Source organism: Sceloporus occidentalis, unplaced genomic scaffold (assembly GCF_023333645.1).
Source record: "Sceloporus occidentalis isolate IW3139 unplaced genomic scaffold, rSceOcc1.0.p SCAF_3, whole genome shotgun sequence".
Classification (NCBI taxonomy): Eukaryota; Metazoa; Chordata; class Lepidosauria; order Squamata; family Phrynosomatidae; genus Sceloporus; species Sceloporus occidentalis.
This window is the reverse complement of record NW_028316983.1, coordinates 172,046,433-172,072,842: the sequence shown is the minus strand read 5'-3', so window position 1 is coordinate 172,072,842 and position 26,410 is coordinate 172,046,433. Positions and strand designations below refer to the sequence as shown.

The window sequence follows — 26,410 nt, the reverse complement described above, 5'->3', positions numbered from 1 at the left end:
TGGAACAGAAAACACTTTTTCCTATAATATCATAATTTCCAAATAGTTGCATTCTCTCACAGAAAAAGGCATTCATTTATAAAAGTGTAACAAGCCTAGAAAGTGTAAATGCCATTGTCTGTATTTGCTGCTATATTATCTCCCATATATGCACTATATGAATTATGAACAGCTGTCCATGTAGCGCAGTGTTCGTCTGGGATCTGTGGTATCTTTCTTCTCTATTCTCCATTGCTAATCTGCATTAGGACATCTGAGTAATTGGCAGCAGCCTTTCAGTTGCAAATGGAGGCCAACCTGCACAAAATGCAATGAAAAATAATGTTCTGTAAATCATTCCGTTACACCTGTTGCTCTGCACAGACTGCCACAGACTTCACTGTTCAGTAAATGTTTTATAAGTTCCTACCTGCTTTTGTATTTATAAAACTATACTCAAATATCAGCACATTACCTGACATTTCATTTATAGAAGTTAAATTGTTCTGGCACAGTCCACCAACAGTGCTTCTGTGCAGGCTGGGATCATTTTACTGGGAGTTATGACAAGTCCCAATAAAATGAAAGTTGCTTATGCAGCAGCCAAGTTTGGTAAATTGTGGCCAAATATGTCAATCAGGCTCAGAGTACTTTCCTCATTGATTTCATCAGAGGGAGCTGATCCACATACAAATCCCTTTTTGGCATACAGACTGCCTTTCTCAGTTTAAATTAATGAAGGCTTCCCACACAAACACATTATGTGAGCTTAAACTGTACATTGAATTCTGAGTCAGGCTAGTACATGCACATTGTTATCTGTTTACTTAAGGCTACTCAGGTATAAGAAGAATAAAATTGTTATAATAATGGTAGAAAATCCATCATCTTCCAACACATAATTTATTACTGCAAGAAGAGAAAGTGACACTCTGTAATTTGATGTACTCTTGAAAAACAGTTATTTAATATCTTATGTACTGTATTGTTACACAGAATTGATATTTTTTCCAAGGCTGTTTCTTTTTTTCAAGAAAAACATGTACCCAGTTATTCAGATTAGTCACGTATCAGCCAAAAGAACAAATATAATTTAACCATGCTACTAAATGAGAATTTATTTGTATATTTTGAGCTGTAAGCAACTTTTTTTAATATCATATTGTTTTGTGAGAATGTCTCACAAGAAAACCTTTTGTAGTACCAGTATCTTAACCCCTTGTTATTTTATAATGTTGTTAAACGTAAACACTTCCAGAAAAAGACTGTTGGCAAATTATTTGAGCTACAATCCACTCCATTTGTTTTGAAAATGTTTAACAGCAGCTGATCTTTGTTTTTTAAAAAGACGTTTGAACCATTCTTCATTATAAAAGCAATAAAACCTCATTTCTACCAAATATTGAAAGTTTGTAAAATAAATGTTTTCATTAATATTTATTTTTATGCTGTTCTCAATAATGTTTTGTTTTTCAAGTTGCTGACCTTATACAACCATCAGTTAATCCCAATGCCCACTAGATGTCACTGGGAGGTGGGAGTTTTATGTGCTAAACACTGCTTTGCTCATCATATGTGAAATTTGCCAAGCTTTTAAAAAATGTTACATTTTAACTGTTACTGAAAAATCTAAAATATGTGTTATTTGGCAACATTTCTGAATGAAAAAATCCAAATTAGCATCTAATGAACAGAGCAGTTAGCTACATTATATCCACTGTCCATTCATATTGTAATTATTTATCCATCTATTCCAAGAAGGCAACAGTACCATGCTTAAATTCAGTATGCGAACAAAATCTTAATGATGCTTGATCATCTTTTGCTATAAAATGCCTTTATTATGGGCTAAATTAGTTTTAAAAACACAATCAACCTGACTGGGAAAATGCAAGTAGTTTTTTCTAGCATATCTGTGTACAAGAATGCCAATATATAAATAACTGTACTGTGTATCTCATGTATATAAATATGTATATATGTACATTAAAAACTGACTGACAATTATGTGGTTAGTGTGAGAGCACTGTGTAAAAAGTCCATGATTAAAAAAAATACGAGTAACTTGCAGATGACAACTTATTACATCTGACAGAAACAAGTTGTTTGCATGTGAATGAAAAATGCTACTGTTCCTCATTTGCTGTGCTGCTAGTATGAGATTTATTGAGGGGAATGCAGTACAAGGTACTGTTGCAAACCCTGCCTTTTTTCTACTCTTATCCCTATGTGAGTTGGGCACAAACATCAAAGGTGAAAATTCACTCTTTTCAACAAAATTTATGCTTTGGAACAACTGCAAGTAGGTTTTATTTAAGTCATTGTTGCCTAAAATCAAGCAATAAAGATATATCCCATGATACAGGGAGACTTAGGAGAAGATAGAGCAAGTTAACACCTTTCCGTCTTGATACTGGCATCTGTACGAAGGCATTATAGATTTTCTAGCTGCAGGTTCATGCTAGGTGTATTTCAACTGGTAAGGACCCTGAATTATACACAGGAGAAGTCTCCCATGTCAGCTCCCAGAATATTTCAGTTCTGTTTAGGCCTGTATTGAATGAGGGGATTCCTTCAAGTTCCTGAATGTGTGAAAGTGGTTCAAAAAACAAATGACTCCATGATTCCTTTTAGTATTACAGTGGGCCCTTCCCTTATGCAGGGATCCGTTCTGCCCCCCTGCCCCCCGTGCATAAGGGAAATACTCTGTATGCTCGAGCCCCATTGAAAACAATGGGGTTCATGCATGCGGTGGCGCACACACCATTGCCTCTTCTGGCACGCAGCTTCAGCATAAGCTGAAAGTATGGTGCCAGCACAATGTATTTGCTAAAACTTAAAATAATTTCAGCCAATGAAATTTTCTTAGTCAGCAAATCTGTCTGATAATTGGAATCCTGTGCAAAGCTAGATTTGAAAATTACTTTTGTTGGTGCTTGTGTGTTACAGAGATTGAAGAGTTCCCCTACACACACTTTTCTTCCAAGATAATGGTCTTTTACATATGTCCTTACAGATGCCTGTCATAGATGTCATAACCTCCAGAGAAAGGGGCCATCAACTCCTCCCTCTGCTTGCATGCCCGTTCAATAAAGCTGAGTAACAAGTACATAGCACATGATGCTGGAAGAGAGTTCTACAAATTCCATGGACTGTTAAAAAGATGCCCCAGACTGGGATAGTTCTTATCCAAGAGGAAACAACTATTTCTAAGTGCCCTATGAATCCCATATGTTTTGAGTGATGAAAGAACAAGTGGTGAGATTTAAATCCTGGTCTCATCTTCCAAAATCCAACATCCATAGAATTAGCAAAAAAGATGGCACCTAATAACAACGTTGTTTCCACAGGGCTAACTCATGGTATTCTCATCCTCTTTTCCCTTTCATACTTATATGTGGAACCCAGGCCTCTCAGCTGTATAACCCACTATGGAATGGGCTCCAGATGACCAAGTTATAGGCTAATATACTATACTATACTATACTATACTATACAGGAGGCCATAGGCATGATCTCTGTCCATGGATTCTCAGGTGAAATGATGGAAATAAGCAAATAGAGACATGTCGTGTCAGTCAGCTATTCAGAGGGCCTGCTAAACAACCAAGTCATCTCATGCTTCCCATTTTGCCCAACCTTCACTGTCTTAATCAGTCATCCTTTCCTTTCATTCATTTGGTTGCTTGCCAGATATGTTCCAGAATGCTTTCAGTATTTTGAATTAGAAACAAGAGCCAGAAGGCAAAAATAATGTGGAAGATCTGTGTAATCTAAATGCTGACTGCAAAACCAAATGTGGCTATGACACCATTTTCTTTCACGTTCCAATAACAAAAATCTGCCCTAAAGATATGGAATACATCTGAGTGAATCCATTTCAATTTTAAAATGCCAAAATGTCACTCCATTGATTCAAGCCACTGTCTTCAATGTACTTTGTATTACAATTGCATGTTTGATGAATGACAGGATTCCAGTGGCTTTGCAGGGATCTAGTCTAGAGGAATTCAGGAGGTTTTCTTACACATTAACTATGGATATCTTATGCAACCATTAACGACAAAGGGATCTAATCTTTACTGTATGTAGCAAGTTTGGTTCATATTTCTAATAGCAAAAGATAATTGGGTTAAATGTTTTAAAAACCACCTGATCAGTAGTTTTATGTGCATTTTTCAGGCTATGTGGCCATGTTCTGGAAGAGTTTATTCCTGACATTTCACTAGCATCTGTGGCTGGCATCTTCAGAGAATGATGACATGGAAGCGAGTGGGGATATATATATATTGTGTGACCCTTTGTTGTCTAGGTGTTTGTGGATTTCAGTGGCTTGACCACCCCATCAGATGTGAACAGTTCTGAAACCAATAATTAAATGTACCAATTCATACCAAGCCAACACTGAACCAGTTAACCAAGGATGCTCTTGACTTAATTCCACTGGAATGTAGAGGTGTGCACACAATTGCGCATCCTGAATATTTTCATTCCAAGAGCAAGATAAACAGTGTTTTTAATTAGAGCACATGCAGTCTTTTTCAGTGTGTGGACAAGATCACATTGCACATGATGGGGCAGCTTCAGCTGAAGAAGTTTCCATCTTCCCTGGAATCTCTATTTTTGTATTTGCAAGACAATTTGCTTCCCACTTGATTCCGAAATCTGTTTCTGAAACCATTTTCTGACTCTCTTTTACTTTTTTCAAATGCCATTATTAAGGTTCTTTCTGCCCCCCCCCCCAAAAAAAAAAACCTGCTGCAAGCAAACCAAGAGAGTCAGGCCCCACTCCTGCAACCCACTTTGTCTTAACAGCATATTTGCCCATCTAGGCTGGCATTATTATTATTCAGTTGAAATGAAAATAATAAAAAAGAAGCCTTTCAATGTGCTAGCTCCCCTGCAGGGAAGCAAATCAGCAGTACGGAACAGAGACGACACAGTCCCAGCATTATATGTAAACAAACAGGAGGTACAATATCTTTTAATGCTGCTTGAAAAGCATAGGAATTTCTCTGGTAAACAAAACACAGTCAGAGTTATATGATTCCCAACCAGTATTAACTACCCAACAGATGCCCTCAGCAGGGTTCACAGCTGTCATTGTATGAGCAGAATTTTGCTCAGCCAATTGCCTGGGAAAATCTCCTTCAGATACCAAACTACAGTCAGAGACCTATTTGCCAGTCCATCAGCTGAAAAGCCATAGATTTGATGAGTGCATTCTGTAGCAGACTCAGCACAGTCAGATGCCTGGAACAGAAAACATTCATGAAGCGTTTTTGTAGTCACATGTCTCTCCCTTCTGCTATTACTTTTATTCCAAATTAGGGTTCAGGCTAATGTTCAGAAATCTGCTGCTGCTTATCTACATATACATGCAAGTGTTTAAAGGAAAAAGGCACTCCAGTGCTTTCAAGACTGTGTGCACTGGTGGGGAGATGAGACTTAGTACATGAGAGGTACATGGTTTACAATTTCAGAAAGTTTCAAGTGGTTCTTCACTCATTACCTAGGCAACCCACACAATTTCCTTTCTGTTTCTATAAACAGCCCTCATACCAACCAATGATTCTGCAAAGTACCTGCTCAGTTACCAGATCCTAGACTATATATGCCCATATATACAGTGAATCTACAGCACTATATAAATAAAGCATAATAATAATAATAATAATAATAATAATTGTATCTTTTTTGTTGTTTAATACCCCATCATGCTCCCAACATAGGGATTTAGGGCAGCTCACTACAGGATTAAAAGCATTGGGCTAAATCTCCGATTGTAAGGTTGCCAGATCAGATGTATCCCAAGCCCTGAACTTTCGGGTCCAAAACTTGAGTCTCAGATACTTTGATGTCACAGGGGTAGGCCCTGGTGATGTTGTGAAGCATGTCACTTTAAGCATCCCACCACAGTTGCTCAGATAATGCCATTCAAAAAAAAAGCCAACATGCATAAGAAATGAAGACACATAATACTTTTAAGGTGATTCTCTTGCTCTGAAGTTCTTCCTCTTGCCTGCAGACTAGATAAAAAGGGGTCAGGCCCTGAAATCCTATATATCATTCCTGCTGAGAGAAGACCTACTGAAATGAGTGGGACTTGTTAGTCAACCTATTGCTGTCAATGGTAAAGAATGGAGGGATTTTTCAGTTCATCTAAAGAACCACATGATTCTCACACCTGCTTTAGACACTACTAATATGCACTTGGTTAAGATCCACTTAAGTGGAAAGGTAACATCAAATTAAATATATCACTGTAGAGAAAACTAGCAGTATCCTGTGCCTGTGCACTAGATTGGAAACTGAGAAAGCTAAAACTCTTAGAGAAAGAGACTCTGGCAGCAATATTGCATGGGAGACATAGTTGCCATGATATACTAGGTTACCTCACTAGACTCTTATATGCTACTACTATTCCGCTTTTACTGTTCTGCTGCCTCCTGCTGTATTCTATGGTTTGTAGTTCACTGAGGCCTAAGAGCTCTCTGGCTAAGAATTCTAAATGCGTTTACCTAAACTGCAAATCCCAGAATGCAACAGGAGGCAGCCAGAGCAGTAAAAGTGGAATAGCAGCACTATAAGAGTCTGGTGCAGTAATCTAGATAGTTATGATCTCTCTCTTGATCTGACCCTTAAAAACTCACTTTATAAGCCAGGCAGCCACACCAATTGAAGTTCTGTAACTTGCTGAATGATATGTCCAGCCTCCTCCTACCAGCATGCCATGGTGCAACAAGCAGTTACAACAGAACCCAGCAGGGGGCCCTGCCACTCCTTTTGCGGCATCATGGTTCATGGGGGGAAAGGGCTGGATGCATCATCCGTCAGTGAGCTGCAGCAGCAGAACTCCTTTGTTTGGTCCAGCTGCCTAGCTTTTAAAGTGGGCTTTAGGGGCATTTACACTTGGGGCTGTCATAAACATAAATACCAAAATTTATGAGGCCATAGGTCTAGCTTCTCTTCTTTCCTTTACTGCTTGAAGCATTTCCTTTGTTTTCCATTGTTTCTTCTCTCTCTTTTTTGACCACAGTTAGTGACTTTCTACATTCTATGGAAAAATAGTATAGGAAGAAATCTTCATAGAAAAAGACTATGGTCCTGCTTGACTGTAGTATTAATTTCCCAGGAAAGCAAAATTATGCTCAAAATCCTGCAGCACAGACTCCAATCATATATGGAGAGAGAAATCCCAGAGATGTCATGAGTCAGGGTTGATTTGAGGACAATCACCAACAACAAATTCTAGCTTCAGGCCTCCATTTCTTATATACTGAGAAATTGAATCTCCCACAGTTATGAAGCAAAGACTTTCTTCAGACAGATGTAAAACAGTGACAACCCCCTCCCAAGACATATGCTGTAGTAATATAAACAGATAACAGGATAAACGAAGAGCGCACCTAAGAAAGAAAATGGATTAGTAGAGGACTTCAGCAATAATTAGAGGGGCAAAGACTGGATGGAAAGAAAGATTAGAAGAGTGGAGGCTGGTGGGAAAAAATTTATCAGACTGGGAAAGACAGTTTGAAGATAAAATGAAAGGGAAAGGGTGGGAGGGAAGGGACAACAGATTGAATGAGCTACTTACAAAGTAAATTATTTTGGAGACAATTAGATGTCAGTACAGTTACTAACAGTACTGGCAATAAATTCATTGATTTTAGGTAATGCAACTCAAGATATAGGGTGCACTGGTTCTCACAGTTGAAATTGTGAGTGGGGACAGTGAAGGACTAACCAATGCTGGCAAGATGCTTTAGGCTGAAGCTTAGAACTTATTTGCAATCGGCTCTTCTTGACTGTTTATATATTGTTACTTACAATCATATGTATACATTTGATTGTAGCCTTCCTTTTCAAAGGTCCCAGTGGAGTATGTATGTGTGTGTGTGGGGGGGGGGGTTCAAAAGGAGGGCTACAATAAAAAAATTTTTTTTAATTTACTGTTCTTCCCATTTAACAGATGGAAAAGTGTGACTACTACCAGAGCTTGTAGGTATCTATAACTAGACCAGCACACAAACTGGTTTCCACTTGCATGATGGCAACACATCCACCTCATCATAAAACACCATTATCAGATCCTTTGTGTGTAAGATACTGCAGATCACACCACCGTTACCAAGGTCCTTTATAATGTTATGTAAATAGAGTGTCCGCCATCACAACATTGTGACTCCCTTTGCCCGAACCATCATCGTGCTGGCAAAGCATTGATATATCCTGCCATGAATACTTATTTGCCAACACAATAAATCACGCATAAGTTTGCATTCACAATTGTCATCCACACAGAACCAAAACAAAGGAATGTTACTTTTCTGGACTGCAACTCCCAGAATTCTATGATCAGCTTGGCCAGTGGGTATGTAGGCTAGTGGATTCTTGAAGCTATAGTGCAAAATGTAACATTTCTGAGCTCTGCACAGAACAACATAGAATGTATTTGCACAGAGCATGGTACCCTTGAAGAAACAATTTCAACGCATGTCCTTCCAAGGGAACTATTTTACTGCAAGAATATTTACATACTGTATTATATCATTTGATGCAGAATTTATCAATTGGTAGAACATTTATAGTAAAACATCCGGCCAGTTACACAGTTCATATAGCAGAAGAAACAGCAATCCCATGGGGCACAGCATTGGACAATACAGTGTGCAGAATTATTTGTTCAGCTTGGTGTGGGTTGAAGGCCACCCAGGCAGTTTCAAATATTTGGCTCTCAGGCATACAGAGGAAAACCTTAGAGCACATGTGGACAACCTCTAGCCCCTTGTATGTTAAGACTGCAACTCCTAATCATCTCTCAGCATTGACGGCTTTGTCTAGAACTGATGGGAGTTGCAGTCCAGATACAGATGCAGTGCAGAGCCACAAGCTGCCAATCTCTATATTGGAGAAAGATAGATGATCTACCAGTTTCCCTTGTGAAATAATCTGGGAACCAAGTGATATCACCTTCATACTTTGGAAATAGTAGTTTCACTGGTTTGTTTACAGGGAAGTTAATTCAGTTGCTGGAATTTTGTAGCTGAGAGGGAGGGGAGAGAGGTACTTGTCTTAGAGAGCATCTTTTTTCCTTCTTTTTCATTCATGTCTTTTCTCTTTCTTTCTTTCTTTCTCTTTGGTCAAGGAGTTGGGAGAAGCAGCACACTGTAACATAAGCACCCTGCTCACCTGCCATCTGTCCAAAAGCAATTATGTCGAAATGGCAGGACAGCTTGGAAAGAAGTTATACTTCAGCGGTAGCCACGGACAAACCATGGTCACTGAACTACTATTCAGTAGCACAAACGTCCCTCTTCTTGACACAAAGCTAACTCATTCTGCCATCAAGACACATGAGCACAATAAGCTGTTGAGTACTTCAGAGGAAAGAAAGGCAGGTTTTAGACTAGGAGGAGGAGGAATAAGATGTATTGAAAAGCACCTAGAAGTTAAATATGACAGATGTATGGGACTGTTTATTAACAATATAATTAAGTCCATAAGCGTCTAAATACCCTAAAGGCTCTAGATCCCACCCAATCTTGGAAGCTAAGCAGTGCCAGCCCTAGTTAGTACTTGGATAAGAGACCGCCAACAATTACCAGGTGTTGCAGGCTATAGAGAAAGGGACTGGCAAAACCACCTCTGAGGATTCTTTCGCCAAGAAAATCCTATGAAATTAATGGGGTCACCATATGACTACAGATGACTTGAAGACACATATACACACAAAATTGGTCCAGGCAAGATGATTGCAGGCCTCTCTAAAATCCTCACTAAGGATTCACATTGGTTTTTACTACCTACCTTCTTTCACTCTCCTATGTGTACACAGAGCCACAGACATAATCAAAAAACACTAACACATTTTTTTTTAAAAAACTACAATTCCTAGAATTTCCTGACCAGCTTAAGATGCCTGCATAGAAAGAATATATTGACTTCCTCAGGAACATCACTTCATATCCCTCAGGAATCCTGAGTTTTCATTTTATGAGTGTTTGTTCCCTCCAGCTGAAGATAAAGCTGCCCAGTTTGATTCTTATTAACATGTTTCGCCTGTTTCAAGTGCCTACAAGCATCTCTAGACATGACAAGATACAGACTTTCTGAGGAACTCAGTGCACTCTTCCTGCAAAGGGGCCTTAAGCCTCACACAAGATGGAGTCAGATCTAGAGTGTGTCTGTGGTGCAGTTATAGCTGTTTAATCCCACTTTACCTGCTATGGCTCCATCCTTCAGATGCCTTTAATTTGTAGTTTTTACAAGGAACAGAAAGCTTCTAAATACCTTACCAATATAAGAATCTTAAGATTCTGTAGGATGGAACCAATACAGTCAGCTATGTGGCCCTCCAGATGTTGTTGGATTGCAATTGCCATCAGCCCTACTCAGCATAATACAGATGAGGGATAACCGAAGGTGAAATCCTAGTTCATCATTCTAGAAGGCCACGTGTTCTCCAGTCCTACCCTGGGTACTTCTTCCTAATTTGTCATCCTCTTAGAGTCATTTCCATTTTTAAAATAGCAAAAGAACCATCTGAGCAGTCTTGAAGAACCAAGTACACTGGATGGAATGGGTGTATGTCCATAGATCTTTATGGGGAAGGGGAGACAGTCATGTTCCTTGACTCACCAGAAGCACCTTCTTCCTCTTTTCCTTGCATTTGTGGTCCATGAGTCACCTGGCTGGTTGTTTTCTCCTTCACATTGTAGCCTGCTGATCTTGTACATGGCTTGACTCAAACAAAGTCTCACCCTGAGATGGAGGAACAAAGAGTTATTTCCACAAGAAAGTCAGTCACCAGGACATCATGTGGCAAGAGTGAGTGAGCAACAGATGGTGGTGAGCAGCAAACTATTCCCAGCAATGCTTTGGTCCAATAAACATTGGATAACTTCATATTTAGAAAGATTTGGGAAGTAAGGCAAACTCATAAGCATCCATCAAAATATTAATCAGAAAAAAGAGAAACAAAAGAGCCAGTCCCTATGTATCTTTTGTTTCCTGTTCTGATTCCTATGCATTTTGTGACTCACAACTAAAGTTGTTGACTGGTTCACTGGAATGAATTGCTGGCATTTGAACAAGGCATAGTAAAGTTGTTGCCTCAGGCAGTAGATTAAGGGCACGGAGCAGTGGCAAGTTACTAGAGGTGAAAAGACAATAACAGCAAGTTGGGAACAGGGTTAGGGTGTAGCAGTCACAGTAGACAGAAGACCCCTGCAGAGGCTGGGATGGAGCAAATGCCTGACAATGCAAGTCCCTGGTGCCAGCCAGAGAAAAAGAAGGGGAGGTGAGAAATGTGCATATGCACTCACACATTCTTCAACCTGGTGCCATCTAGTTGGAGTTGAGCTACAACTTCAGTCATCCCTCATGCTACAGACTCTATAGCAACAGGATTTGAATCATTTGTGTTGTCTCCTGAGCCTTCCTTCTCTCAGTAGTCCTAACACTTTCCTGACAAGGAAAATCTTTCCAACACTGCCTCCAGCACCAATGTTGTGGCCCAAGCAGATGAGCAGTAGAATAATGTAGTGCCTGTAAATAAACTAACCCTTTCTACTGCAACCAATGGTTGGAGGCCCTGCATGCTATCCTGAAATCCAACAAAGTACCATGTGACCCCTGAATAAGCATCCTTCAATTGTCCCAGTTAAACAGATCCTGGTTAATCCTCTGTCACTCCATTTTTTAACTGTTTTTGTCCCAGTTTCATCTTCCTCCTCCCATTTTCTCCCTTTGTCTTCAGCTTACCTCAATTGCTTCAAACTGAGTTCAAAGTATAGTCAGCCTGCCACATTTGCAGCTTTGACTTTTGTGGATTTGATTATTTGCAGTTTTGATTAATATGTTCTCTCAACTCTGTCAGAAGTTGACCATAGAGTTGTGCTGGAGAACCTAGACCTTTCTAGAGAAAACACTTCTCTAGGCATTTGTAGGTCCTCCAGCATGATTCTATGATGAACTTCTGGCAGATATTGACCACAGAGATGTACTGGAGGGCCTAGACATTCCTAAAGAGGTGTTCTCTCAGGTAAAAAGAATAATGGGTTTTTTTTTTTATTTGCAGTTTTTCCACATTTGCAGAGGTCCTTCACTCCTAACCCCAGAGAATGTGGAGGGATCACTGTACAAAAATTGTTTGCACTCAACTCAGTATGGAAGAGAGGAGAGGATGGGGCTGAATCTTACCTTTTTCCAATCAGGTCAGGCAAAAGCAAACTTCTGCAGCCTCTCCTAGACTATAACTTTTGCCATCATAACTACACTCTGATGTTGCTTGTCCCCATGTGCCCCAGTTTTCATTTGTGAAATGCTGGAGAATATATTATCATTGAGGACAAATACAGAGAGGTTTTAGACCCTCATGGATCTATATGATTCATGGAGGTCATCTCTAATTCTTTCCTGAACTGGCCCAGCAAGCTCATGTAAACCTACTATGGATTTGTTCCACCATCATGGACCAACAGGAAGAATATACCTCTGCAGAACATGTTTGGGCATTCAGAAACAAGCAAACAAAACTCCAGCTGCTTCTCTCTCATTAATGGTGTTGTCAATTTCCAGGGAATGCCCTGATTTCCGAGTACTAAAAAGCCTTTCCAGGGAATTTTCAGGTATTAAAAATTTATGGGGAATTTCCAGAGAATTAAACCTTTCGGTTGGGGAATTAAATGCCTTTCCATTTATAGGGAATTATTTCACTTCTCGCCCCCCCAAAATGGCCGAAAGTGCCTTTCTCGCCCCAAAAATGGCTGACCTGGAAGTCCCCGTCCCCTTTTGCCTTCCCATAGTGCTTTGCAGTCCCTTAACCCGGAAGACCTGTGCCTGACCCAGATGTCTGGCCCCTGACTCAGATGCCTCGGGGAATTTGGGGGCATTTCACGGATTTTCAGGGGATTTCCTTCAAGGGTGATTGGCAATACTGCTCATTAAATGACTGCCTAGGTCAAAGCTGGCAGGCTGTCTGCCAAGTGGCTGGGGAACTGCTCTGCGCCTCAAAACTTATCCCTATTAGTCCACTGGCAGTTGTTTTGTTAGTTCATAAATATGCTTGAAACTTGCATACTTGCATTGGCTCTGTCAGTCCCTTTCCCCATCATTGTTCTTCAGTGCTCTATTGTCTAAGCTAGACCATTTGGCATAGACCACTTCACTAGTATAACCTGAAGAAAGTACACAATGCACTTGCCAATAATACATCTGGATAACTGTATAACAGATTTATCTGTATAAAGTTCTCTGTGCTGGAGGCAAGTGTGCATTTTTTTTCAGTTATACAGAATTTTTCCCAAGCAAAAATGAAATGAAAAATATTGTTGAAGTTCAGCTTTGTGTTATTGTTAAAGCCAACTATTTAAAGCCACCCACCTATTTGAACTTTCAATTATTATTATTTTTGCATTAGACATCATGGTGAAGCAGTATGATGTTAGATTTTGATTCTGGAGACCAGGCTTCAATTCCCATCTTAGCCATGAAACCTACAGGGTGACCTTGGGCAAATCATATGTCCTTAGCCTCATGCGAAGGCAATGGCAAACTTCCTCTAAACAAAACTTGCCAAGAAACCCCTGTGATAGGTTCTCCTTAGGGTCATTATAAGTCAGAAACAACCTGACAGCAGACAACAGCAGCAACCATCTTTGCTCTATCTAGAACAGAAGAGACAACTAATTGTGTAAAAGCATGAGGCACAAGAAATAGGTCTGCATCCTTTTTTCAATTTTAGATATTACCCAATGAAAGATTTTGCTTTTACCTGTTTTTCAGCTATTATAGTAAAGATTAACAAACACCCAAACACCCTGCAGAAATAATCCAATTTGAGACCGCATTAACTGCCCAGGTTCAGTGCTATGGAATCCTGGGAATTGTGGTTTATTGTGGCACCAGGGCTCTCTGACAGAGAAGGCTAAATGTTTCACATTTACTATAATTCCTAGAATTCCCTAGCATGACTGAGCCAGGGCAGTTAAAGTGGTCTCAAACTGGATTATTTCTGCAGTGTGTTTTGGACTGTACTTTAGGCTGCAAGTGATTTGGAACTAGGTTTCCAGGCTACTCAGAGGTGAGTAGCAAGGAAAATACAAGAGAAGGGATAAAGAAGAACCACTTCTTGGAGAGCAGGTGAGAACAGAAAGACCTCTGAAGATGGAGAGTCCACTACTTTCCAAGGCAGTCTGTTCCGCTGCTTAGTGACAGGACACCCACGTCTGCCTGAAGTAATTACCTCCTCTGCCTGATGGTAGGGCCAGCACTGTTTGGAAATTGTGCAGTAGATTCTTGGCAAAAAGATGTAACAAAACAGCCATGAGATTTCCAAACATAAAGGTTTTAAGCAGGTGGTTTCCTGCTCTACTCTCAGGTGTATGAAGTGACTAGTAGTAGTGAATTGTTCACTCACAGGAGTTTATCAGACAAGAGTCTAAGTGCCTAAATCTTGTGCAGAAACGGGATTTAAATCACATAAAAATCCCACAAAATGGGATAATTTTCAGAATCATCGGGGGCATTGAGCATTAACATGAAAATAACCCGCACAGAAAGTGGACAAAATCGGATCCTTTTTACTTTCGGGAGAATCCTGAAAGTAAAAAGCAGCTGCTTTTGTCCACTTTTTGTGCGGGTTATTGCCGGATTAATGCTCAATGTCCCCAATGTCATGTGAAAACAACCCTGCTTTTGTGGGATTTTCCTGTTTTAAATCCCGTTTCTGCACGGGATAAACTCCACAGTCATGTCATCTCCCTGTTCATAATGTTTCTTGGGTTTTCCTGTTTTACCAATTCTGTCCCAGAAGAGGGAGCTGCACACCAAGACATGGATTAAAGTAGGCATTTATAAAGACCTACCAGATTTTAACTTTTTGAAAGCATGTTAAGTATCATCTTATCAGGTCAATTATCTTAGGCTACAGTCCTTTGTATAATGAGGCAGAGGAGGGAGGGAGAGAGGAGACACAGAGAGAGAGAGAGAGAGAGAGAGAGATGTTGCCAAAAGAAATTTACTTTTTCTATTTAGGGATTTGTAGGTGATTTGCACAAGGAAGGCAGAGATCCAAGTTACTCATTCTCCCTCTCCCTCCCCATCTTCACCACAAGAACCTCTCAGCCACTTTCTCCCTTTATTAAATTTGGTAGTTTTGCTTCAGTTCCTACAAATAAGAAAATGCTTGTATCACAAAACTGATGTGTGATTTGTTCTACAATCAAGGCTGCATCCACACTGCAGAAATAATCCAGTTTGACACCGCTTTAACTGCCATGGCTCCAGCCTATGGAATCCTGGGACTTGTAGTTTGTTGTGGCACCGGAGCTCTGTGACAGAGAAGGCTAAATGTCTCACAAAACTAGGCTTCCTAGAATTGAATAGCATTGAGCCATGGCAGTTGAAGTGGTGGCAAACTGGATTATTTCTGCTGTGCGTATGCAGCCCAAGTGTCCCTAGGGGTTCTCTCTTGCCTTTGTGCTATTTAATTTATAGCATGTTGACATATACATGTAATCAGTGAGGCTGGCTGGAGTTTGGGAATTTGGTGCTGTTACAACGATGACATCCAGATTTATTTCTCCTTTTTGTCTAAACCCATGAAAGCTGTTGAAGTTCTGAATCACAGCCAGATGTTAGTAATGGAATGGAGGAAGATGAACAAAGCGAAGAGACAGAAGTGCTTCTTGCCAGTGAAAAGGTAGAACACAGAACAGGAATCCAGCCTGTCTTGGTTGAGGTGACTTTATCCGGATATTCCTGGATATACTCCTAAATTAAGCTCTGAATGTGGATGCCCAAGTATGGTGATAGCCAGGAGCGGTTTTGCATATATCAGGATAGTGCACCAGCTATGGCCATTGCTGGCAATGTCTTCTCTGGCTAGGGTGAGACATGCCTACTATATCTTGATTGGACTACTCTTATATGCTCTATGGAAATTTTCACACATCTAGAATACTGGAGCTAGACTACTGACTCTGACTATTACAGGCAGTGTATGACTTCCTCCTTGTGGGAGCTTAACTGGGTACCAATCTCTTTCCACAGTACAAACCAGCAAGATGGTGTGAGGTCTATAAGGCCATATTCAACTTTAGACCAGGCTACTTCAAAGGCTACATTTTCCCAAATGAGTTTGACTAGGTGTTAAGATCACTAGGAGAGGCCTTTCTCTTGGTTCTGGTTTCATTAGAGAAATTTGGGAATTGAGGTTTAGCTTTAATCAGGACCTGATATTTGAACATTGACTAAATCAGTGCTACTCAAAATGGGGGCCCTTGAACTAGTGCTAGTCCCCAAGCCATCAGCTGCTAGTCTGTAGGGGGTTTCCAGGGGCAAAAAGAAACAATTATATTCAGTGGACACTAATATAGTGCTGGTCCATGGCACATTAGAAAGTAATAATTGATAATCCCATGGTCTCCACCATTTCATAAAATATCTATTTTATGAAATAGATAACACCATAAAATATATATTTTAATACTGTAACAATTTAATTCTGTTTTATTGTATCACTTTTCTATGTTTTCAATTGTATTGTTCTTTTAATGTAATGTAAATAAAAATAATAGCAATAATATTTTCACAAATTAAGACTAGAACATATGTGGCCAAGCAACATCAGAGTGTGGTCAAGAAGGCAAAAGTTATTAGTGAGGAAGAACGCACAATCTAAGATAGGCTGTGACAGCTTGCTTTTGCCTGAGTCTACTGGGGAAGGGGAGCATGCAAATTATTTTTGCACTTTAAATACAGTTTGCATCAATTCAGGTGAGTCAGTGGGACAAAGGGGGGGGGCAGGTGAGAGAAACTGGGATATTTTAAAAGCAACTAAAAAGTGAGATGAAAGACAATTAGTCAGGACTATCCCTGTCACGTTGGGACAGTTGGAAGGTATGAGATTCCCACATCAGCCTGAGAAGCACAGGCCTAAATCTTACTACTGCTGCTGCTACCATTACTACTATTTCTATTTATTATTAAGTGTTGTTATCACATTCTTCAGCCAAAAAAAGAAAAGAAAAGAAAAGAAAAGAAAGAAAGAAAGAAAGAAAGAAAGAAAGAAATCCTGCAACAACCTATACTGTATAATCAATAAAAGTCAGTCCCTACTCACAATCTAAAAAAGGCATGAGGTAAAATGTGATGGGGAGGAAAGAGCGGGGGAAAGTGTAACTAGTTTTTCAGCAGGACTGATGGAGTGTCCCTGTTTCTCATTACATCTCCCTCTGCTGCAGTCTGGGGAAATGGCTACTAGTGAAGACAACGGAGGAAGCAGCCAAGTGAAGCTGCTATCCCCTCTTCCTCTTCCCCTTTTCCTTCCCCTTCCTAAACAACATAGACATCATAACCCTGGGCAGGAGCCAAGATGTCTGGCTTTGATGCAGATGACAAGTGGTACTGAAGGCTATGTGCTTGCAACGAACCCCAATCCCAGTATTTTCCATGGGCCTGAACCAAATGCCATTAGATCTTGGTAAGATGAGTGGTAGGCTCCAAATTAGAGGCCAATCCCTTTAAGGCCTTACACCTCCCTTCATGGAAAGAGTGGAAAGTGGAAGTGTGAAATGATGTCCTGAAGATACAAAAGGCTTCTGTCCTGTCTTTGATTTCCTCCTAGCAAATGGTTTGCTTGAAATTTTTATGGTGCTGCCTTTTGTCAACTTCAGGATACTGACAGTTTTGAGTGATGGACAATGGGAGGTGTTTATTTAGCAGGATGTGACTAGAGATCACAGTAGACATGGTCATCATTCATGAAACAGAAGCATCTTCCCTTGAGCATTTTACAGAGACTGATTTTAAGCTCCCAGTTTTTGGATATTAAGTGTTCTTTCATCATTTCTGATGCTTCATGAATAGTCCACCTTCCCAAGAATCCACACAAACATGTTCACCTACCATGGGCCAAAGGCCAAAGTACAAGTGGAAGAGAGCAAGGGATTCCCTGTGGATTGGGAAGCAGAATAAGCAGATAGATCAAAGTCCCTTCCTGTGTCAATGAGATGTGTAGCTCCGACTGAAGGACAAGGGCAGCTGTGTTGCTAGATGATCAGTTTGGAACCTTCACAGCAGAGTTTCCAAATGGCTATTGCCCACATTTATAAACAACCCTCAATGAATTCTGACAGATGAAAGTTGATAGTGATAATGCACTGGAAACCCTTGTAATTATAGAGGATTACACTTGATATTTGATGAGTTGACCTGATTTGCTTATAATTTTATTACTCGCTATAGTGTTAAGATTCAGTAAAAGGTTTTTTTTTTCTTTTTAAAAAATTGTCATATACAGGAATTGTTATGGACATTTTGCTGCCTGAGGCAAAACTGGGCTAGTCATCCCCACCCCACCTAAGTCAAGATACATAATAGTAGTCAAGGATACCCAAGTTTGTTTGTGTTTTCTTTTTCTGCTGAAGCAGAAAATCTCACAAACACCTCACACAGGCACTGTCAGTTTTATTAAAAAAATCAATAATAATACTGTACATTAAATAATGGGCAATTTGCTGCCATGTTATGACAACCAAAGCCAGCTGTTTGAGGCAGTTGTCTCATTCTGAATAATAGGAGGTCTAGGTTTGACAAAGGTCTAATCTGCACTGCAGAAATAAAACAGTTTGACATCACATTAACTGCCATGACTCAAAGCTATGGAATTCTGGGATTTGTAATTTATTTCGCCATCTCTGTCAGAAAGCTTTCATGTTTTTCTAAATTCTGCTCCTGGGTCCATCTCAGGGCTGCAGAACGGTGGACCCAGCTACATACACCTGGAGGGTGGAGGAGGCATTTTTGGCTATTTTTTTAAAAAACAAAACATAAAAGCAGTTCAGGTATTCAGGTTTTTTTTGCCGTTCCTTTTGCCGGTGGCTTCAGCCTGCCTTAGGAGGCCTCAGAGCAGTTTCCAGCCACATCAGAGGCATGTGTTGTTTGCACGCCATGCTACCGAAGTGGCCAGAAGCCACACTTTTTGGCCCGTCTGTTTCAGGTCTTAGATATACAATCCACATTTAAAATTCCCAATTTAAAATCATCTGACTGGTTTTCAATGCTATTTTAAATTCAGACAGTGTATTGAGCTGTCAGATCTCTTCCAGCAGGTCATTCTATGGTCTAGGGGCAGCTGAAAGAAAAGTCCTCTGGCTGACAATTGCCATCTTAATCCTGGCTGACTGGAATGAATGTCTGCCAGAGGATTTGATGTATGGGGCAAATTATATGGGAAGAAGTGATCCTGTAGGTAACCTGGACCCAAACCATGTAGGGCTTTAAGGTTAATAACCAGCATTTTGTAACTTGCCTGGAAACTACTAGCACCTTTGGCAAGACCGGTCTCACAGTGCCATTTCCCACTCATTGATGCCTTGTCCTGGAAGCATATATTGATGGAAAAACTCATCAATAAGCTCCCAATAGCACTGGTGTAGTGCTAGTCCTCAGGTGTGGTAAAATACTTCCATGCAGTAGTGGGATTGCGCAGTCATATGGTGTCAGTGTCTCCTCATCTCCCCTTCACTATTCCAGAACAGACTTTTACTTTATTTTCTGCGTATAAGTGTGTGTGTGTGTGTGTCTCTGTGTGTGTGTTAATTATAGAACTTTATTGTTTGGGTTATAGTTGTCATCTTTTTGGGGGAGGCCTGGGACTAGTAATCTCAAGCAGGTGGCAATGTCTACTATGGCCCTCTATTGATGGGCTGTTAAGTAGTTCAGTTTAATGATAAAGGACCATAAAATGGGGGACTAGACATCTTAACGCTGATGATCAGCATTGATAAACTACACAGTAAACTAAGCAGGCAGCACACAAGTAACCTGGTCACAGAGTTCTGCTGAGTATCTGAGACTATTTAAAACAGAAGGTACTGCAAAGTACTTGGCAGGCCAGTGAACATAGCCACTGTATTCATTTGGAAGGTCACCCATTGTGCAAACTTGTGTAAGATGGGCTTAGCAAAGCAGCTAAGAGACAGTGATACAGCACCAGGTTATTGGTGGTCGTGGAAACATAACTACTTTTGGAGCAGACAGATTAGGTCCCTCCAGGATCTAAGCTGAGACTTGCCTTATTTAAAAAGTATAAACTGAATTGCTGGTCCAGACACACCAATGACATCATAATAGAATGGGGATGGTTGATAAATTTCAGGAATGCTCCAGACTGTGGAAGGATTTGGATACACTGGGGAAATAGGCAAATGCACTGGAATTCAGTATTACACAATGGAAGGTTATGTATTCAAGGAAAACTGATAGCACATTTAAATGGAAAGTTAATGAAACTAGGGGTGGCTGGCTAATAGGCTGGTGAGGGAATAGGAGTAAGCAACAATAAAAAATGTGAAGGAATAGCTGTGATAGGAAAGGCACTACAATGAAATGAAGTGGTATAAACAAAGGAGCTATTTCTTAAGCAGGCACAAGGGTTATGTCATGTGGAATCTATGCTAAGCTGCTGTTCAAAATAAGAGTAAATTGCAAGAGAAAGTGATATTTTACATTCAAGTACAATGAATCTATTTGAAAGACTGGAGACGTTTCCTGTTGGGTTTTTCTAGAGACAAATGACTATGGTCCTTTAAGTCATCAGTGGTTTTTTTTAAAGAAGTGTTATATATGTGAACAAACAGAATGTAATATAGAGACTAATATATAAATCACCTAAACAAAAAGACAAACAAAAATATTCACATAATCACTATGGGCAAAAACTCCTGTTTAATATGGCTTGTGATCAACTAGGATCATAGCTGCTTTCAAACAAAACTACATGCTGGATCCTGAATTATAAGCATCTCAGTTAACAAGACTCTGACAAAAAAGCTCCTTTTTTGAAGTCTTTTTATAACTGTCCATGCCCCCTTTCTGCCCTTTCCTCTATCTAATTGGAAAGCTTTCTAGCAGCACCAGCATTGGGAAAATGGTAAAAGATGACTGGAGAAATATACACTTCTGGTGTTCAGTTGCAGCAGAACATCTGTAGGAAACAATGCAATAAAACTTGAACTGGGAAGGAGTGGAATTCTGATGTAGCCAATCTTACTGCAGTTGTATGTGCATCCTTTTAACAGATAAGGTAAATAGCAGCTGCTTCCAAAATCCCTACTAAACGTACAGCAAAACAGAGAGAAAATAGGAAAGCCTATAAGCCTACCTGACCAACTCCCCCCAGCATGTTTTTAAAAACACAGACCTATATGTTTGGCCAACAAAAATGCAAATCATCAGTGGATGCAATTTGGAATAAGCTTTTAAGCAGGCTTCTTTGTTGTTGTTGTTGTTGTTGTTATTGTGTGCCTTTAAGTTGTTTCCAACTTATGGTGTTCCTAAGGTCACCATATCACAGGGTTTTCTTGGCAAGATTTGTTCACTGGAGGTTTTCCCTTGCCTTCTTCTGAGGCTGAGAGTTTGTGGATTGCTCAAGGTCACCCAGTGGGTTTCCATGGCCAAACAGGAATTCGAACCCTGATCTCCAGAGTCATAGTCCAATGTTTAAACTGCTACATCATGGTGGCTCTCAAGTGGTCTTTTGAAAGTTGAAAATCTTTTTATTTACTTATGCTAGGATTACTTGAACTTGTTGAAAAACAGAATGTTTTATATGTTAAAAAACAATGATATATAAATCACCTAAACCAACAGACAAACAAAAATATTCACATAAACACTATGGGCAGAAATTCTCGTTTAATATATAGTGTTATTTTATTTCACATGTTGTTAGATTTGAAACTGCATCCAAAGGAGGATGACCAAAATAGTGAAGGTCTATGAGGAGAGGCTTGGGGAGCTGAGTATGTATAGCCTAGGGAAGAGAAGGTTAAGAGATGATAGGACAGCCATATTTAAATATCTGAAGGGATGTCATGGAACAACCTTGTTTTCTGCTGCTCCAGAGACTAAGAAATGAGGTAATGGATTCAAACTAAGGAAAAGAGATTCCACCTAAACATTAAGAAGAATATTCTGATGGTAAGAACTATTTGACAGTAGAATATTCTGCCTAGAGTGTGATGGAGTCATCTTTGGAGGTTTTTAAACAGAGGCTGGATGACCATCTGTCTTGAGTGCTTAGACTGTATTCCTGCATGGCAGGGAGCTGGACTGGAGGGCCCTGGTTAGGGTTGCCATATCCCGCCCCCCGGCGGGACAATCCCGGTTTGGGCGGTGCCATCCCGGTCCCGGTCCGGTTTGGCGCCCAAACCGGGACGGCCCCGCCCACCGCGGCCACCTCCGCCGCCGCCGCGGCTCCAAGGCCTTTCTGAGGCCTGGGAGTCGGGACGGAAAAGGAGGGCAGCGAGGCCTGAGGCAGAGGAGGCTGCAGGGAGGCGGCGCCTCTTGGGCGCAGCCGCGCCAACCTCCCCGCCTCCCTGCAGCCTCCTCCCTCCTTCCTGGCCTCCGCGGGGACCAAGAAGGAGGCGAGGCCGGGGCGATCGCCGCCGGCCTCCTCGCCTCCTTCCTGGTCCCTGCGGGGGCCAAGAAGGAGGCGAGGATCGGGGAGATCGCCGCCGGCCTCCTCGCCTCCTTCATGGCCTCCGCGGGGGCCATGAAGGAGGCGAGGCCGGGGCGATCGCCGCCGGCCTCCTCGCCTCCTTCCTGGTCCCTGCGGGGGCCAAGAAGGAGGCGAGGATCGGGGCGATCGCCGCCGGCCTCCTCGCCTCCTTCCTGGTCCCTGCGGGGGCCAAGAAGGAGGCGAGGATCGGGGCGATCGCCGCCGGCCTCCTCGCCTCCTTCCTGGTCCCTGCGGGGGCCAAGAAGGAGGCGAGGATCGGGGCGATCGCCGCCGGCCTCCTCGCCTCCTTCATGGCCTCCGCGGGGGCCAAGAAGGAGGCGAGGATCGGGGCGATCGCCGCCGGCCTCCTCGCCTCCTTCATGGCCTCCGCGGGGGCCAAGAAGGAGGCGAGGATCGGGGCGATCGCCGCCGGCCTCCTCGCCTCCTTCATGGCCTCCGCGGGGGCCAAGAAGGAGGCGAGGATCGGGGCGATCGCCGCCGGCCTCCTCGCCTCCTTCATGGCCTCCGCGGGGGCCAAGAAGGAGGCGAGGATCGGGGCGATCGCCGCCGGCCTCCTCGCCTCCTTCATGGCCTCCGCGGGGGCCAAGAAGGAGGCGAGGCCGGGGCGATCGCCGCCGGCCTCCTCGCCTCCTTCCTGGTCCCTGAGGGTCCCAGGAACGAGGCGAGGCCCCGATCCTGGCCTCCGATCGTGGCGGGGCCCAGGCGGGGAGGGAAAGCCTCCTTAAGTGGAGGCTTTCCCTTGCCGCTTGGCCTCCGCTGCGATCGCAGTAAAATGTAGGACAGAATTTTCAAATGTAGGACACACTTTTTGTGTGTCCTACATTTGAAAATTTTGTCCTACATTTTTCCCGGTTTCGAGGTCCGGCACTATGGCAACCCTAGCCCTGGTGATCTCTTCCAACTCTGTGATTCTATGAATAAAAACCTTGCCAAAACAGATTGAACTGCTCTTGTTTTTAGTGGTTTGGGAACAGACCTCTTATTCTTTCTATTTTTGCCTTTGGTACCAAATGTTCTGTGAAAGAAGTAACACTCAGGAATAACACATCTGCTTCATTAACTGAGGTATATCTATAAACATACTTAAAGCAAATAGATACAACTCAATGGGACATCGATATGCTGGTGATACACTGCATCTCTGCAGTCTTCAGGACAACAATAACATCTACGACCGACAGAAGCACATAATAATTTAATAAGATAAAATGAAAGTCATCTAAGCATTAATGTTTTGGCATGAAATGCCAGATTCAGACACACAGGTGGGAAAATAGCAGAGGGGGGGGGGACACAGGAGGGACAGTTTGGAGCACCTGTCCTTTTACATTCCATTAATGAGCAATCTTGCTTCTTCTCACTCCTCCTTAACATTATTTGTAATATCTGGCTTCATACATTCAGTTCACATTGCCTCTTTGATTTTCCTTTTATAAAGATTTGGATCAATTGCCCAAACTGAGAACTTGATTGGAACTGCCAACTGCTCTCCTGGTCACTCATATGTATGGACTGCGGCCTTGGTTATGATTATGGGTGGGAAATGTGCATACAATTTTCTTTTGGTTTTTTCTTTAAGTGAACAGGATTCATCTAGATCAAGAGGAAAGTGGTTAATTCTTTCCTGTACTTTAGCTAGATTGCTGCTTACTTACACACTGCATGAAATAATTAATTGCATTGTATTAAATGCAATAACCAGCAGAGCACTGCTGGCATAGCCCCAGGAAAATAATGTCTGCAGTATTAAGCCACCAAATTTTATATCAATTATAATCTGGATAGTTCTTTCATTGCCAAATCAATCAAATAAAATTGGCCTTCTTGCTAACATTTTCTTTTAAAAAAAAACCTTCCTATTCTGTTTTAGCAAGATGTGAGTGTCATTATACGTAAACTTCTCTAGCCTCTTCTCCCTGATTGTCTGAAGGTCTGGATCTTTTGGAGACTTTGTGGAGACCAGCATACCCTCATATAATGGCATTGATAGGTATTGTTAATTAAAGTTTTCTAGGATCCATGCCAAAAAGTAGATGCCATCTGAATTACCTCATATTGACATCTGATTTATCTCATACTGCTGATCATTAATGCTCATTTCTTTAAATGCACCATGTGGCAATTATATCATTAAGGCTGCAGTCTTCATACCTGTTAGATTATAATTTCCTGAGACTGGAATCCAGATTTAATAATACTTAGCATAAATCCATTGATTTCTGAATTCCAATCCAATGGAACTTAATGATAGAATAATTGGGCATGTAAAGAAATATGCTATAAGCAAGAAAAAAATCAAGTTGAGAAAACTGTTTCAAATAATGGCCAAAAACTGTACCAAAATAAACTGGATTGCAATCTAATTATTGCTAGCCAGCACAAATCCTCGTCCAACACTGAAACCACTACAACACCACAACATGTTACCCATATACAATAACTTCCAGGCCCCTTGTCTAGCATTCTACTTCAAGTTACAATTAGGATGCAAGTTGCTCTCTTGAAGCACACTTATCTGCCCCTCATTCAAAATTGCCACCAAACTATGAAGCATCTTATTCCAGCTTTATTAATAATAGCACATAGCACTCAGGATTTTTTTTAAATGTTCAAAACCTTTCACTTATTACAACCTGTACCCACTGGGTAACTTTAGGCAAGTCACACTCTCTCAGCCTCAGAGGGAGGCAAAGGCATAAAACAAATCTTGCCAAGAAAACCCTGTGATAGGCTTGCCTTAGGGTTACCAGAAGTTGGAAGCCACTTGAAAGCACACAACAACAACAACAAAGAGGTTTTATTAATTAATTCATACCATTAAAGTATGTATACCCCACCTACTAAGCAAAATTCTTGAGGTGGATTACAATACATTTGAGATAAAATCCAAAATACAAGAGTTGTCAAGGAGCAGCAAACCTTGATAAGGGTTTCCATTCAGATGTTCCATGTCATTTCCATTTTGTAGATACAGAAAAGGCTGAGAGACTACTCAAGACTGGAAACAACACATAGTAACCTTGAACTTTGTGAGTCATGCTTTATACATACAGCCAGCACACTACATACAATTCTTATATGTCACAAATGTCTTACATGTACATGGTGGGATTTGCTACCCTTGCTCCTTTTGAATGGTTCAGGTTTTCCAGAGTATCTGAATTTTGGAGTTAGACAAGCTCCAAACACATTGGAAGCGTATAGCCAGCTGTCCAGTTTTCTGGATCTGAGCCAAGTGATTTTGCCATCTCATGGCATGCATTAGGCTCCTCACCCTATGAAGCTGCACTATGATTCCACTTTTAAGGTTGTGGCTGCATCTTGTGGAAGCACAGAGTTTGCAGTAAAGGAGGTTGCTGGTTAAGAATCCTAAATACCCTTCTCTAGACTGCAAATCTCAGAATTCCATAGGAAGTTGATATGCTAGTTGGTGAAGTCATAGTACTGTACATTGGACCCTCCACATTTGCTGGAGTTAGGGGCATAGGACAATGAAATTGCACTGGTGGACCTACATATGCTTAGAGAAGTGTTTTTTCTAGGTCTTTCTAGGTCCTCCATCATGGCTTTTGGCAGAAGTTGACAATAGAGTCACACTGGAGGACCTAGAGATTCCTAGACAGAACACACTAATCAAATCCATGAATAATCAAATCCACCAAGTCAAACCCACAGATATGGAGGAACAACTGTAATGACGTAGGACTCCTCCACACATGCCCCATTCTCACAGCAGTCATGCTAGTGAAAATAAAATGGGAACTTACCACTTTCAAGGCAACCATCATCACACCTCTCCCAACCATGCAACTGGGGCTGCTGCTCCCATCACGCTCTCTTCCTGATCCTCTCCCTCAGATCTTGCCTTATGCCCCACCCAGAATGCTTTTAGGATTTTGT

General features: G+C 41.3%; 1 long non-coding RNA gene across 1 annotated transcript; it reads right to left on the bottom strand.

Annotated features, from left to right (window-relative positions):
- Nucleotides 1–29: 29 nt before the first annotated feature.
- On the bottom strand, nt 30–26,410 carry LOC149317125 (uncharacterized). The gene is made up of 3 exons (XR_016280578.1): nt 26,278–26,410; nt 10,621–10,743; nt 30–297 (listed from the first exon to the last, which is right to left on the bottom strand). It is a non-coding gene; the product is annotated as an uncharacterized LOC149317125 (long non-coding RNA).